The following is a 16,413-nucleotide window of genomic DNA, read 5'->3' as shown; positions in this document are numbered from 1 at the left end:
TAACGTATAACGTATAACGTATAACGTATAACGTATAACTTATAACGTATATCGTATAACGTATAACGTATAACGTATAACGTATAACGTACAACGTATAACGTATAACGTATATCCTATAACGCATAACGTATAACGTATAACGTATAACGTATAACGTATAACGTATAACGTATAACGTATAACGTATAACGTATAACGTATAACGTATAACGTATAACGTATAACGTATAACGTATAACGTATAACGTATATCGTATAACGAATAACGTATAACGTATAACGTATAACGTATAACGTATAACGTATAACGTATAACGTATAACGTATAACGTATAACGTATAACGTACAACGTTTAACGTATAACGTATAACGTAGAACGTATAACGTATAACGTATAACGTATAACGTATGACGTATAACGTATAACGTACAACGTTTAACGTATAACGTATAACGTATAACGTATAACGTATAAGGTATAACGAATAACGTATAACGTATAACGTATAACGTATAACGTATAACGTATAACGTATAACGTATAACGTATAACGTATGACGTATAACGTATAACATACAACGTTTAACGTATAACGTATAACGTATAACGTATAACGTATAACGTATAACGTATAACGTATGACGTATAACGTATAACGTACAACGTTTAACGTATAACGTAGAACGTAGAACGTATAACGTACAACGTATAACGTATAACGTATAACGTATAACGTATAACGTATAACGTATGACGTATAACGTATAACGTACAACGTTTAACGTATAACGTATAACGTAGAACGTATAACGTACAACGTATAACGTATAACGTACAACGTATAACGTATAACGTATATCCTATAACGCATAACGTATAACGTGTAACGTATAACGTATAACGTATAACGTATAACGTATAACGTATAACGTATAACGAATAACGTATAACGTATAACGTATAACGTACAACGTTTAACGTATAACGTATAACGTAGAACGTATAACGTATAACGTATAACGTACAACGTATGACGTATAACGTATAACGTACAACGTTTAACGTATAACGTATAACGTAGAACGTAGAACGTATAACGTACAACGTATAACGTATAACGTATAACGTATAACGTATAACGTTTAACGTATAACGTATAACGTATAACGTATAACGTATAACGTATAACGTATAACGTATGACGTATAACGTATAACGTACAACGTTTAACGTATAACGTATAACGTAGAACGTATAACGTACAACGTATAACGTATAACGTACAACGTATAACGTATAACGTATATCCTATAACGCATAACGTATAACGTATAGCGTATAACGTATAACGTATAACGTATAACGTATAACGTATAACGTATAACGTATAACGTATAACGAATAACGTATAACGTATAACGTATAACGTACAACGTTTAACGTATAACGTATAACGTATAACGTATAACGTATAACGTATGACGTATAACGTACAACGTATAACGTATAACGTATATCCTATAACGCATAACGTATAGCGTATAACGTATAACGTATAACGTATAACGTATAACGTATAACGTATAACGTACAACGTTTAACGTATAACGTATAACGTATAACGTATAACGTATAACGTATAACGTATAACGATTAACGTAAAACGTATGACGTATTACATATTACGTATAACGTATAACGTATAACTTATAACGTATAACGTATATCCTATAACGCATAACGTATAGCGTATAACGTATAACGTATAACGTATAACGTATAACGTATAACGTACAACGTTTAACTTATAACGTATAACGTAGAACGTATAACGTACAACGTATAACGTATAACGTATGACGTATAACGTATAACGTACAACGTTTAACGTATAACGTATAACGTATAACGTATAACGTATAACGTATAACGTATAACGTATAACGATTAACGTAAAACGTATGACGTATTACATATTACGTATAACGTATAACGTATAACTTATAACGTATAACGTATAACGTATGACGTATAACGTATAACGTACAACGTTTAACGTATAACGTATAACGTATAACGTATAGCGTATAACGTATAATGTATAACGTATAACGTATAACGTATAACGTATAACGTATAACGTATAACGTATAACGTATAACGTATAACGTATAACGTATGACGTATAACGTATAACGTACAACGTTTAACGTATAACGTATAACGTAGAACGTATAACGTACAACGTATAACGTATAACGTACAACGTATAACGTATAACGTATATCCTATAACGCATAACGTATAACGTATAACGTATAACGTATAACGTATAACGTATAACGTATAACGTATAACGTGTAACGTCTAACGTATAACGTATAACGTATAACGTATAACGTATAACGTATAACGTATAACGTACAACGTTTAACGTATAACGTATAACGTATAACGTATAACGTATAACGTATAACGTATAACGATTAACGTAAAACGTATGACGTATTACATATTACGTATAACGTATAACGTATAACTTATAACGTATAACGTATAACGTATGACGTATAACGTATAACGTACAACGTTTAACGTATAACGTATAACGTATAACGTATAGCGTATAACGTATAATGTATAACGTATAACGTATAACGTATAACGTATAACGTACAACGTAGAACGTATAACGTACAACATATAACGTATAACGTATATCCTATAACGCATAACGTATAACGTATAACGTATAACGTATAACGTATAACGTATAACGTATAACGTATAACGTATAACGTATAACGTATAGCGTATAACGTATAACGTGTAACGTCTAACGTATAACGTATAACGTATAACGTATAACGTATAACGTATAACGTATAACGTACAACGTTTAACGTATAACGTATAACGTATAACGTATAACGTATAACGTATAACGTATAACGATTAACGTAAAACGTATGACGTATTACATATTACGTATAACGTATAACGTATAACTTATAACGTATAACGTATAACGTATGACGTATAACGTATAACGTACAACGTTTAACGTATAACGTATAACGTATAACGTATAGCGTATAACGTATAATGTATAACGTATAACGTATAACGTATAACGTATAACGTATAACGTATAACGTATAACGTATAACGTATAACGTATGACGTATAACGTATAACGTACAACGTTTAACGTATAACGTATAACGTATAACGTATAGCGTATACCGTATAATGTATAACGTGTAACGTATAACGTATAACGTATAACGTATAGCGTATAACGTATAACGTATAACGTATAACGTCCAACGTATAACGTATAACGTATAGCGTATAACGTATAACGTACAACGTATAACGTATAACGTATATCCTATAACGCATAACGTATAACGTATAACGCATAACGTATAACGTATAACGTATAACGTATAACGTATAACGTATAACGTATAACGTATAACGTATATCGTATAACGTATAACGTATAACGTATAACGTATAACGTATGTCGTATAACGTATAACGTATAACGTATAACGTATAACGTATAACGTATAACGTATAACGTATAACGTATAACGATTAACGTAAAACGTATGACGTATTACATATTACGTATAACGTATAACGTATAACGTATAACGTATAACGTATAACGTATGACGTATAACGTATAACGTATAACGTATAACGTATAACGTATAACGTATATCCTATAACGCATAACGTATAACGTATAACGTATAACGTATAACGTATAACGTATAACGTATAACGTATAACGTATAACGTATAACGTATAACGTACAACGTTTAACGTATAACGTATAACGTATAACGTATAACGTATAACGTATAACGTATAACGTATAACGTATAACGTATAACGTATAACGTATAACGTATAACGTATAACGTATAACGTATAACGTATAACGTACAACGTTTAACGTATAACGTATAACGTATAACGTATAACGTATAACGTATAACGTATAACGTATGACGTATAACGTATAACGTACAACGTTTAACGTATAACGTATAACGTATGTCGTATAACGTATAACGTACAACGTTTAACGTATAACGTATAACGTAGAACGTATAACGTACAACGTCTAACGTATCACGTATAACGTATAACGTATAACGTATAACGTATAACGTATGACGTATAACGTATAACGTATAACGTATAACGTATAACTTATAACGTATATCGTATAACGTATAACGTATAACGTATAACGTAGAACGTATATCGTATAACGTATAACGTATAACGTATGACGTATAACGTATAACGTACAACGTTTAACTTATAACGTATAACGTAGAACGTATAACGTACAACGTATAACGTATAACGTACAACATATAACGTATAACGTATATCCTATAACGCATAACGTATAACGTATAACGTATAACGTATAACGTATAACGTATAACGTATAACGTATAACGTATAACGTATAACGTATAACGTATAACGTATAACGTATAACGTATAACGTATAACGTGTAACGTATAACGTACAACGTTTAACGTATAACGTATAACGTAGAACGTATAACGTATAACGTATAACGTATAACGTATGACGTATAACGTATAACGTACAACGTTTAACTTATAACGTATAACGTAGAACGTATAACGTACAACGTAGAACGTATAACGTACAACATATAACGTATAACGTATATCCTATAACGCATAACGTATAACGTATAACGTATAACGTATAACGTATAACGTATAACGTATAACGTATAACGTATAACGTATAACGTATAACGTCTAACGTATAACGTATAGCGTATAACGTATAACGTATAACGTATAACGTATAACGTACAACGTTTAACGTATAACGTATAACGTATAACGTATAACGTATAACGTATAACGTATAACGATTAACGTAAAACGTATGACGTATTACATATTACGTATAACGTATAACGTATAACTTATAACGTATAACGTATAACGTATGACGTATAACGTATAACGTACAACGTTTAACGTATAACGTATAACGTATAACGTATAGCGTATAACGTATAACGTATAACGTATAACGTCTAACGTATAACGTATAACGTATAACGTATAACGTATAACGTATAACGTATAACGTACAACGTTTAACGTATAACGTATAACGTATAACGTATAACGTCTAACGTATAACGTATAACGTATAACGTATAACGTATAACGTATAACGTATAACGTACAACGTTTAACGTATAACGTATAACGTATAACGTATAACGTATAACGTATAACGTATAACGATTAACGTAAAACGTATGACGTATTACATATTACGTATAACGTATAACGTATAACTTATAACGTATAACGTATAACGTATAACGTATAACGTATGACGTATAACGTATAACGTACAACGTTTAACGTATAACGTATAACGTAGAACGTATAACGTACAACGTATAACGTATAACGTACAACGTATAACGTATAACGTATATCCTATAACGCATAACGTATAACGTATAACGTATAACGTATAACGTATAACGTATAACGTATAACGTATAACGTATAACGTATAACGAATAACGTATAACGTATAACGTATAACGTACAACGTTTAACGTATAACGTATAACGTAGAACGTATAACGTATAACGTATAACGTACAACGTATGACGTATAACGTATAACGTACAACGTTTAACGTATAACGTATAACGTATAACGTATAAGGTATAACGTATAACGTATATCGTACAACGTTCAACGTATAACGTATAATGTATAACGTATAGCGTATAACGTATAACGTATAAGGTATAACGTATAACGTATAACGTATAACGTATAACGTATAACGTATAACGTATAACGTATAACGTATGACGTATAACGTATAACGTACAACGTTTAACGTATAACGTATAACGTATAACGTATAACGTATAACGTATAACGTATAACGTATGACGTATAACGTATAACGTACAACGTTTAACGTATAACGTATAACGTAGAACGTATAACGTACAACGTATAACGTATAACGTACAACGTATAACGTATAACGTATATCCTATAACGCATAACGTATAACGTATAACGTATAACGTATAACGTATAACGTATAACGTATAACGTATAACGTATAACGTATAACGAATAACGTATAACGTATAACGTATAACGTACAACGTTTAACGTATAACGTATAACGTATAACGTATAACGTATAACGTATAACGTATAACGTATGACGTATAACGTATAACGTACAACGTTTAACGTATAACGTATAACGTATAACGTATAACGTATAACGTATATCGTACAACGTTCAACGTATAACGTATAATGTATAACGTATAACGTATAACGTATAACGTATAACGTATAAGGTATAACGTATAACGTATAACGTATAACGTATAACGTATAACGTATAACGTATAACGTATAACGTATAACGTATAACGTATAACGTATAACGTATAACGTATAACGTATAACGTATAACGTACAACGTATAACGTATAACGTATAACGTATAACGTATAACGTATAGCGTATAACGTATAACGTATAACGTATAACGTCCAACGTATAACGTATAACGTATAGCGTATAACGTATAACGTACAACGTATAACGAATAACGTATATCCTATAACGCATAACGTATCACGTATAACGCATAACGTATAACGTATAACGTATAACGTATAACGTATAACGTATAACGTATAACGTATAACGTATAACGTATAACGTATATCGTATAACGTATAACGTATAACGTATAACGTATAACGTATGTCGTATAACGTATAACGTATAACGTATAACGTATAACGTATAACGTATAACGTATAACGTATAACGTATAACGTATAACGTATAACGTATAACGTATAACGTATAACGTATAACGTATAACGTATAACGTATAACGTACAACGTTTAACGTATAACGTATAACGTATAACGTATAACGTATAACGTATAACGTATAACGTATGACGTATAACGTATAACGTACAACGTTTAACGTATAACGTATAACGTATGTCGTATAACGTATAACGTACAACGTTTAACGTATAACGTATAACGTAGAACGTATAACGTACAACGTCTAACGTATCACGTATAACGTATAACGTATAACGTATAACGTATAACGTATGACGTATAACGTATAACGTATAACGTATAACGTATAACTTATAACGTATATCGTATAACGTATAACGTATAACGTATAACGTATAACGTACAACGTATAACGTATAACGTATATCCTATAACGCATAACGTATAGCGTATAACGTATAACGTATAACGTATAACGTATATCGTATAACGTATAACGTACAACGTTTAACGTATAACGTATAACGTAGAACGTATATCGTATAACGTATAACGTATAACGTATAACGTATGACGTATAACGTATAACGTACAACGTTTAACTTATAACGTATAACGTAGAACGTATAACGTACAACGTATAACGTATAACGTACAACATATAACGTATAACGTATATCCTATAACGCATAACGTATAACGTATAACGTATAACGTATAACGTATAACGTATAACGTATAACGTATAACGTATAACGTATAACGTATAACGTATAACGTATAACGTGTAACGTATAACGTATAACGTATAACGTATAACGTATAACGTATAACGTATAACGTATAACGTATAACGTACAACGTTTAACGTATAACGTATAACGTAGAACGTATAACGTATAACGTATAACGTATAACGTATAACGTATAACGTATAACGTATAACGTATAACGTATAACGTATAACGTATATCGTATAACGAATAACGTATAACGTATAACGTATAACGTATAACGTATAACGTATAACGCATAACGTATAACGTATAACGTATAACGTACAACGTTTAACGTATAACGTATAACGTAGAACGTATAACGTACAACGTTTAACGTATAACGTATAACGTATAACGTATAACGTATAACGTATAACGTATAACGATTAACGTAAAACGTATGACGTATTACATATTACGTATAACGTATAACGTATAACTTATAACGTATAACGTATAACGTATGACGTATAACGTATAACGTACAACGTTTAACGTATAACGTATAACGTATAACGTATAACGTATAACGTATATCGTACAACGTTCAACGTATAACGTATAATGTATAACGTATAACGTATAACGTATAACGTATAACGTATAAGGTATAACGTATAACGTATAACGTATAACGTATAACGTATAACGTATAACGTATAACTTATAACGTATAACGTATAACGTATAACGTATAACGTATAACGTATAACGTATAACGTATAACGTACAACGTATAACGTATAACGTATAACGTATAACGTATAACGTATAGCGTATAACGTATAACGTATAACGTATAACGTATAACGTATAACGTATAACGTATAACGAATAACGTATAACGTATAACGTATAACGTACAACGTTTAACGTATAACGTATAACGTATAACGTATAACGTATAACGTATGACGTATAACGTACAACGTATAACGTATAACGTATATCCTATAACGCATAACGTATAGCGTATAACGTATAACGTATAACGTATAACGTATAACGTATAACGTATAACGTACAACGTTTAACGTATAACGTATAACGTATAACGTATAACGTATAACGTATAACGTATAACGATTAACGTAAAACGTATGACGTATTACATATTACGTATAACGTATAACGTATAACTTATAACGTATAACGTATATCCTATAACGCATAACGTATAGCGTATAACGTATAACGTATAACGTATAACGTATAACGTATAACGTACAACGTTTAACTTATAACGTATAACGTAGAACGTATAACGTACAACGTATAACGTATAACGTATGACGTATAACGTATAACGTACAACGTTTAACGTATAACGTATAACGTATAACGTATAACGTATAACGTATAACGTATAACGATTAACGTAAAACGTATGACGTATTACATATTACGTATAACGTATAACGTATAACTTATAACGTATAACGTATAACGTATGACGTATAACGTATAACGTACAACGTTTAACGTATAACGTATAACGTATAACGTATAGCGTATAACGTATAATGTATAACGTATAACGTATAACGTATAACGTATAACGTATAACGTATAACGTATAACGTATAACGTATAACGTATGACGTATAACGTATAACGTACAACGTTTAACTTATAACGTATAACGTAGAACGTATAACGTACAACGTATAACGTATAACGTACAACGTATAACGTATAACGTATATCCTATAACGCATAACGTATAACGTATAACGTATAACGTATAACGTATAACGTATAACGTATAACGTATAACGTGTAACGTCTAACGTATAACGTATAACGTATAACGTATAACGTATAACGTATAACGTATAACGTACAACGTTTAACGTATAACGTATAACGTATAACGTATAACGTATAACGTATAACGTATAACGATTAACGTAAAACGTATGACGTATTACATATTACGTATAACGTATAACGTATAACTTATAACGTATAACGTATAACGTATGACGTATAACGTATAACGTACAACGTTTAACGTATAACGTATAACGTATAACGTATAGCGTATAACGTATAATGTATAACGTATAACGTATAACGTATAACGTATAACGTACAACGTAGAACGTATAACGTACAACATATAACGTATAACGTATATCCTATAACGCATAACGTATAACGTATAACGTATAACGTATAACGTATAACGTATAACGTATAACGTATAACGTATAACGTATAACGTATAGCGTATAACGTATAACGTGTAACGTCTAACGTATAACGTATAACGTATAACGTATAACGTATAACGTATAACGTATAACGTACAACGTTTAACGTATAACGTATAACGTATAACGTATAACGTATAACGTATAACGTATAACGATTAACGTAAAACGTATGACGTATTACATATTACGTATAACGTATAACGTATAACTTATAACGTATAACGTATAACGTATGACGTATAACGTATAACGTACAACGTTTAACGTATAACGTATAACGTATAACGTATAGCGTATAACGTATAATGTATAACGTATAACGTATAACGTATAACGTATAACGTATAACGTATAACGTATAACGTATAACGTATAACGTATGACGTATAACGTATAACGTACAACGTTTAACGTATAACGTATAACGTATAACGTATAGCGTATACCGTATAATGTATAACGTATAACGTATAACGTATAACGTATAACGTATAGCGTATAACGTATAACGTATAACGTATAACGTCCAACGTATAACGTATAACGTATAGCGTATAACGTATAACGTACAACGTATAACGTATAACGTATATCCTATAACGCATAACGTATAACGTATAACGCATAACGTATAACGTATAACGTATAACGTATAACGTATAACGTATAACGTATAACGTATAACGTATATCGTATAACGTATAACGTATAACGTATAACGTATAACGTATGTCGTATAACGTATAACGTATAACGTATAACGTATAACGTATAACGTATAACGTATAACGTATAACGTATAACGATTAACGTAAAACGTATGACGTATTACATATTACGTATAACGTATAACGTATAACGTATAACGTATAACGTATAACGTATGACGTATAACGTATAACGTATAACGTATAACGTATAACGTATAACGTATATCCTATAACGCATAACGTATAACGTATAACGTATAACGTATAACGTATAACGTATAACGTATAACGTATAACGTATAACGTATAACGTATAACGTACAACGTTTAACGTATAACGTATAACGTATAACGTATAACGTATAACGTATAACGTATAACGTATGACGTATAACGTATAACGTACAACGTTTAACGTATAACGTATAACGTATGACGTATAACGTATAACGTACAACGTTTAACGTATAACGTATAACGTAGAACGTATAACGTACAACGTCTAACGTATCACGTATAACGTATAACGTATAACGTATAACGTATAACGTAGGACGTATAACGTATAACGTATAACGTATAACGTATAACTTATAACGTATATCGTATAACGTATAACGTATAACGTATAACGTATAACGTACAACGTATAACGTATAACGTATATCCTATAACGCATAACGTATAGCGTATAACGTATAACGTATAACGTATAACGTATAACGTATAACGTATAACGTACAACGTTTAACGTATAACGTATAACGTAGAACGTATATCGTATAACGTATAACGTATAACGTATGACGTATAACGTATAACGTACAACGTTTAACTTATAACGTATAACGTAGAACGTATAACGTACAACGTATAACGTATAACGTACAACATATAACGTATAACGTATATCCTATAACGCATAACGTATAACGTATAACGTATAACGTATAACGTATAACGTATAACGTATAACGTATAACGTATAACGTATAACGTATAACGTATAACGTATAACGTATAACGTATAACGTGTAACGTATAACGTACAACGTTTAACGTATAACGTATAACGTAGAACGTATAACGTATAACGTATAACGTATAACGTATGACGTATAACGTATAACGTACAACGTTTAACTTATAACGTATAACGTAGAACGTATAACGTACAACGTAGAACGTATAACGTACAACATATAACGTATAACGTATATCCTATAACGCATAACGTATAACGTATAACGTATAACGTATAACGTATAACGTATAACGTATAACGTATAACGTATAACGTATAACGTATAACGTCTAACGTATAACGTATAGCGTATAACGTATAACGTATAACGTATAACGTATAACGTACAACGTTTAACGTATAACGTATAACGTATAACGTATAACGTATAACGTATAACGTATAACGATTAACGTAAAACGTATGACGTATTACATATTACGTATAACGTATAACGTATAACTTATAACGTATAACGTATAACGTATGACGTATAACGTATAACGTACAACGTTTAACGTATAACGTATAACGTATAACGTATAGCGTATAACGTATAACGTATAACGTATAACGTCTAACGTATAACGTATAACGTATAACGTATAACGTATAACGTATAACGTATAACGTACAACGTTTAACGTATAACGTATAACGTATAACGTATAACGTCTAACGTATAACGTATAACGTATAACGTATAACGTATAACGTATAACGTATAACGTACAACGTTTAACGTATAACGTATAACGTATAACGTATAACGTATAACGTATAACGTATAACGATTAACGTAAAACGTATGACGTATTACATATTACGTATAACGTATAACGTATAACTTATAACGTATAACGTATAACGTATAACGTATAACGTATGACGTATAACGTATAACGTACAACGTTTAACGTATAACGTATAACGTAGAACGTATAACGTACAACGTATAACGTATAACGTACAACGTATAACGTATAACGTATATCCTATAACGCATAACGTATAACGTATAACGTATAACGTATAACGTATAACGTATAACGTATAACGTATAACGTATAACGTATAACGAATAACGTATAACGTATAACGTATAACGTACAACGTTTAACGTATAACGTATAACGTAGAACGTATAACGTATAACGTATAACGTACAACGTATGACGTATAACGTATAACGTACAACGTTTAACGTATAACGTATAACGTATAACGTATAAGGTATAACGTATAACGTATATCGTACAACGTTCAACGTATAACGTATAATGTATAACGTATAGCGTATAACGTATAACGTATAAGGTATAACGTATAACGTATAACGTATAACGTATAACGTATAACGTATAACGTATAACGTATAACGTATGACGTATAACGTATAACGTACAACGTTTAACGTATAACGTATAACGTATAACGTATAACGTATAACGTATAACGTATAACGTATGACGTATAACGTATAACGTACAACGTTTAACGTATAACGTATAACGTAGAACGTATAACGTACAACGTATAACGTATAACGTACAACGTATAACGTATAACGTATATCCTATAACGCATAACGTATAACGTATAACGTATAACGTATAACGTATAACGTATAACGTATAACGTATAACGTATAACGTATAACGAATAACGTATAACGTATAACGTATAACGTACAACGTTTAACGTATAACGTATAACGTATAACGTATAACGTATAACGTATAACGTATAACGTATGACGTATAACGTATAACGTACAACGTTTAACGTATAACGTATAACGTATAACGTATAACGTATAACGTATATCGTACAACGTTCAACGTATAACGTATAATGTATAACGTATAACGTATAACGTATAACGTATAACGTATAAGGTATAACGTATAACGTATAACGTATAACGTATAACGTATAACGTATAACGTATAACGTATAACGTATAACGTATAACGTATAACGTATAACGTATAACGTATAACGTATAACGTATAACGTACAACGTATAACGTATAACGTATAACGTATAACGTATAACGTATAGCGTATAACGTATAACGTATAACGTATAACGTCCAACGTATAACGTATAACGTATAGCGTATAACGTATAACGTACAACGTATAACGTATAACGTATATCCTATAACGCATAACGTATCACGTATAACGCATAACGTATAACGTATAACGTATAACGTATAACGTATAACGTATAACGTATAACGTATAACGTATAACGTATAACGTATATCGTATAACGTATAACGTATAACGTATAACGTATAACGTATGTCGTATAACGTATAACGTATAACGTATAACGTATAACGTATAACGTATAACGTATAACGTATAACGTATAACGTATAACGTATAACGTATAACGTATAACGTATAACGTATAACGTATAACGTATAACGTACAACGTTTAACGTATAACGTATAACGTATAACGTATAACGTATAACGTATAACGTATAACGTATGACGTATAACGTATAACGTACAACGTTTAACGTATAACGTATAACGTATGTCGTATAACGTATAACGTACAACGTTTAACGTATAACGTATAACGTAGAACGTATAACGTACAACGTCTAACGTATCACGTATAACGTATAACGTATAACGTATAACGTATAACGTATGACGTATAACGTATAACGTATAACGTATAACGTATAACTTATAACGTATATCGTATAACGTATAACGTATAACGTATAACGTATAACGTACAACGTATAACGTATAACGTATAACGTATATCCTATAACGCATAACGTATAGCGTATAACGTATAACGTATAACGTATAACGTATATCGTATAACGTATAACGTACAACGTTTAACGTATAACGTATAACGTAGAACGTATATCGTATAACGTATAACGTATAACGTATAACGTATGACGTATAACGTATAACGTACAACGTTTAACTTATAACGTATAACGTAGAACGTATAACGTACAACGTATAACGTATAACGTACAACATATAACGTATAACGTATATCCTATAACGCATAACGTATAACGTATAACGTATAACGTATAACGTATAACGTATAACGTATAACGTATAACGTATAACGTATAACGTATAACGTATAACGTATAACGTATAACGTGTAACGTATAACGTATAACGTATAACGTATAACGTATAACGTATAACGTATAACGTATAACGTATAACGTACAACGTTTAACGTATAACGTATAACGTAGAACGTATAACGTATAACGTATAACGTATAACGTATAACGTATAACGTATAACGTATAACGTATAACGTATAACGTATAACGTATATCGTATAACGAATAACGTATAACGTATAACGTATAACGTATAACGTATAACGTATAACGCATAACGTATAACGTATAACGTATAACGTACAACGTTTAACGTATAACGTATAACGTAGAACGTATAACGTATAACGTATAACGTATGACGTATAACGTATAACGTACAACGTTTAACGTATAACGTATAAAGTAGAACGTATAACGTACAACGTCTAACGTATCACGTATAACGTATAACGTATAACGTATAACGTATAACGTATATCGTATAACGAATAACGTATAACGTATAACGTATAACGTATAACGTATAACGTATAACGTATAACGTATAACGTATAACGTACAACGTTTAACGTATAACGTATAACGTAGAACGTATAACGTATAACGTATAACGTATGACGTATAACGTATAACGTACAACGTTTAACGTATAACGTATAACGTAGAACGTATAACGTACAACGTCTAACGTATCACGTATAACGTATAACGTATAACGTATAACGTATAACGTATAACGTATAACGTATAACGTATAACGTATAACGTATAACGTATAACTTATAACGTATATCGTATAACGTATAACGTATAACGTATAACGTATAACGTACAACGTATAACGTATAACGTATATCCTATAACGCATAACGTATAACGTATAACGTATAACGTATAACGTATAACGTATAACGTATAACGTATAACGTATAACGTATAACGTACAACGTTTAACGTATAACGTATAACGTAGAACGTATAACGTATAACGTATAACGTATAACGTATGACGTATAACGTATAACGTACAACGTTTAACTTATAACGTATAACGTAGAACGTATAACGTACAACGTATAACGTATAACGTACAACATATAACGTATAACGTATATCCTATAACGCATAACGTATAACGTATAACGTATAACGTATAACGTATAACGTATAACGTATAACGTATAACGTATAACGTATAACGTATAACGTATAACGTATAACGTGTAACGTATAACGTATAACGTATAACGTATAACGTATAACGTATAACGTATAACGTATAACGTACAACGTTTAACGTATAACGTATAACGTAGAACGTATAACGTATAACGTACAACGTATAACGTATAACGTATATCCTATAACGCATAACGTATAACGTATAACGTATAACGTATAACGTATAACGTATAACGTATAACGTATAACGTATAACGTATAACGTATAACGTATAACGTATAACGTATAACGTATAACGTATAACGTATAACGTATAACGTATAACGTATAACGTATAACGTATAACGTATGTCGTATAACGTATAACGTACAACGTATAACGTATAACGTATATCCTATAACGCATAACGTATAACGTATAACGTATAACGTATAACG

The sequence above is a fragment of the Ptiloglossa arizonensis genome, unplaced genomic scaffold (genome assembly GCF_051014685.1).
Source record: "Ptiloglossa arizonensis isolate GNS036 unplaced genomic scaffold, iyPtiAriz1_principal scaffold0077, whole genome shotgun sequence".
Classification (NCBI taxonomy): Eukaryota; Metazoa; Arthropoda; class Insecta; order Hymenoptera; family Colletidae; genus Ptiloglossa; species Ptiloglossa arizonensis.
This window is presented reverse-complemented; position numbering follows the sequence as displayed.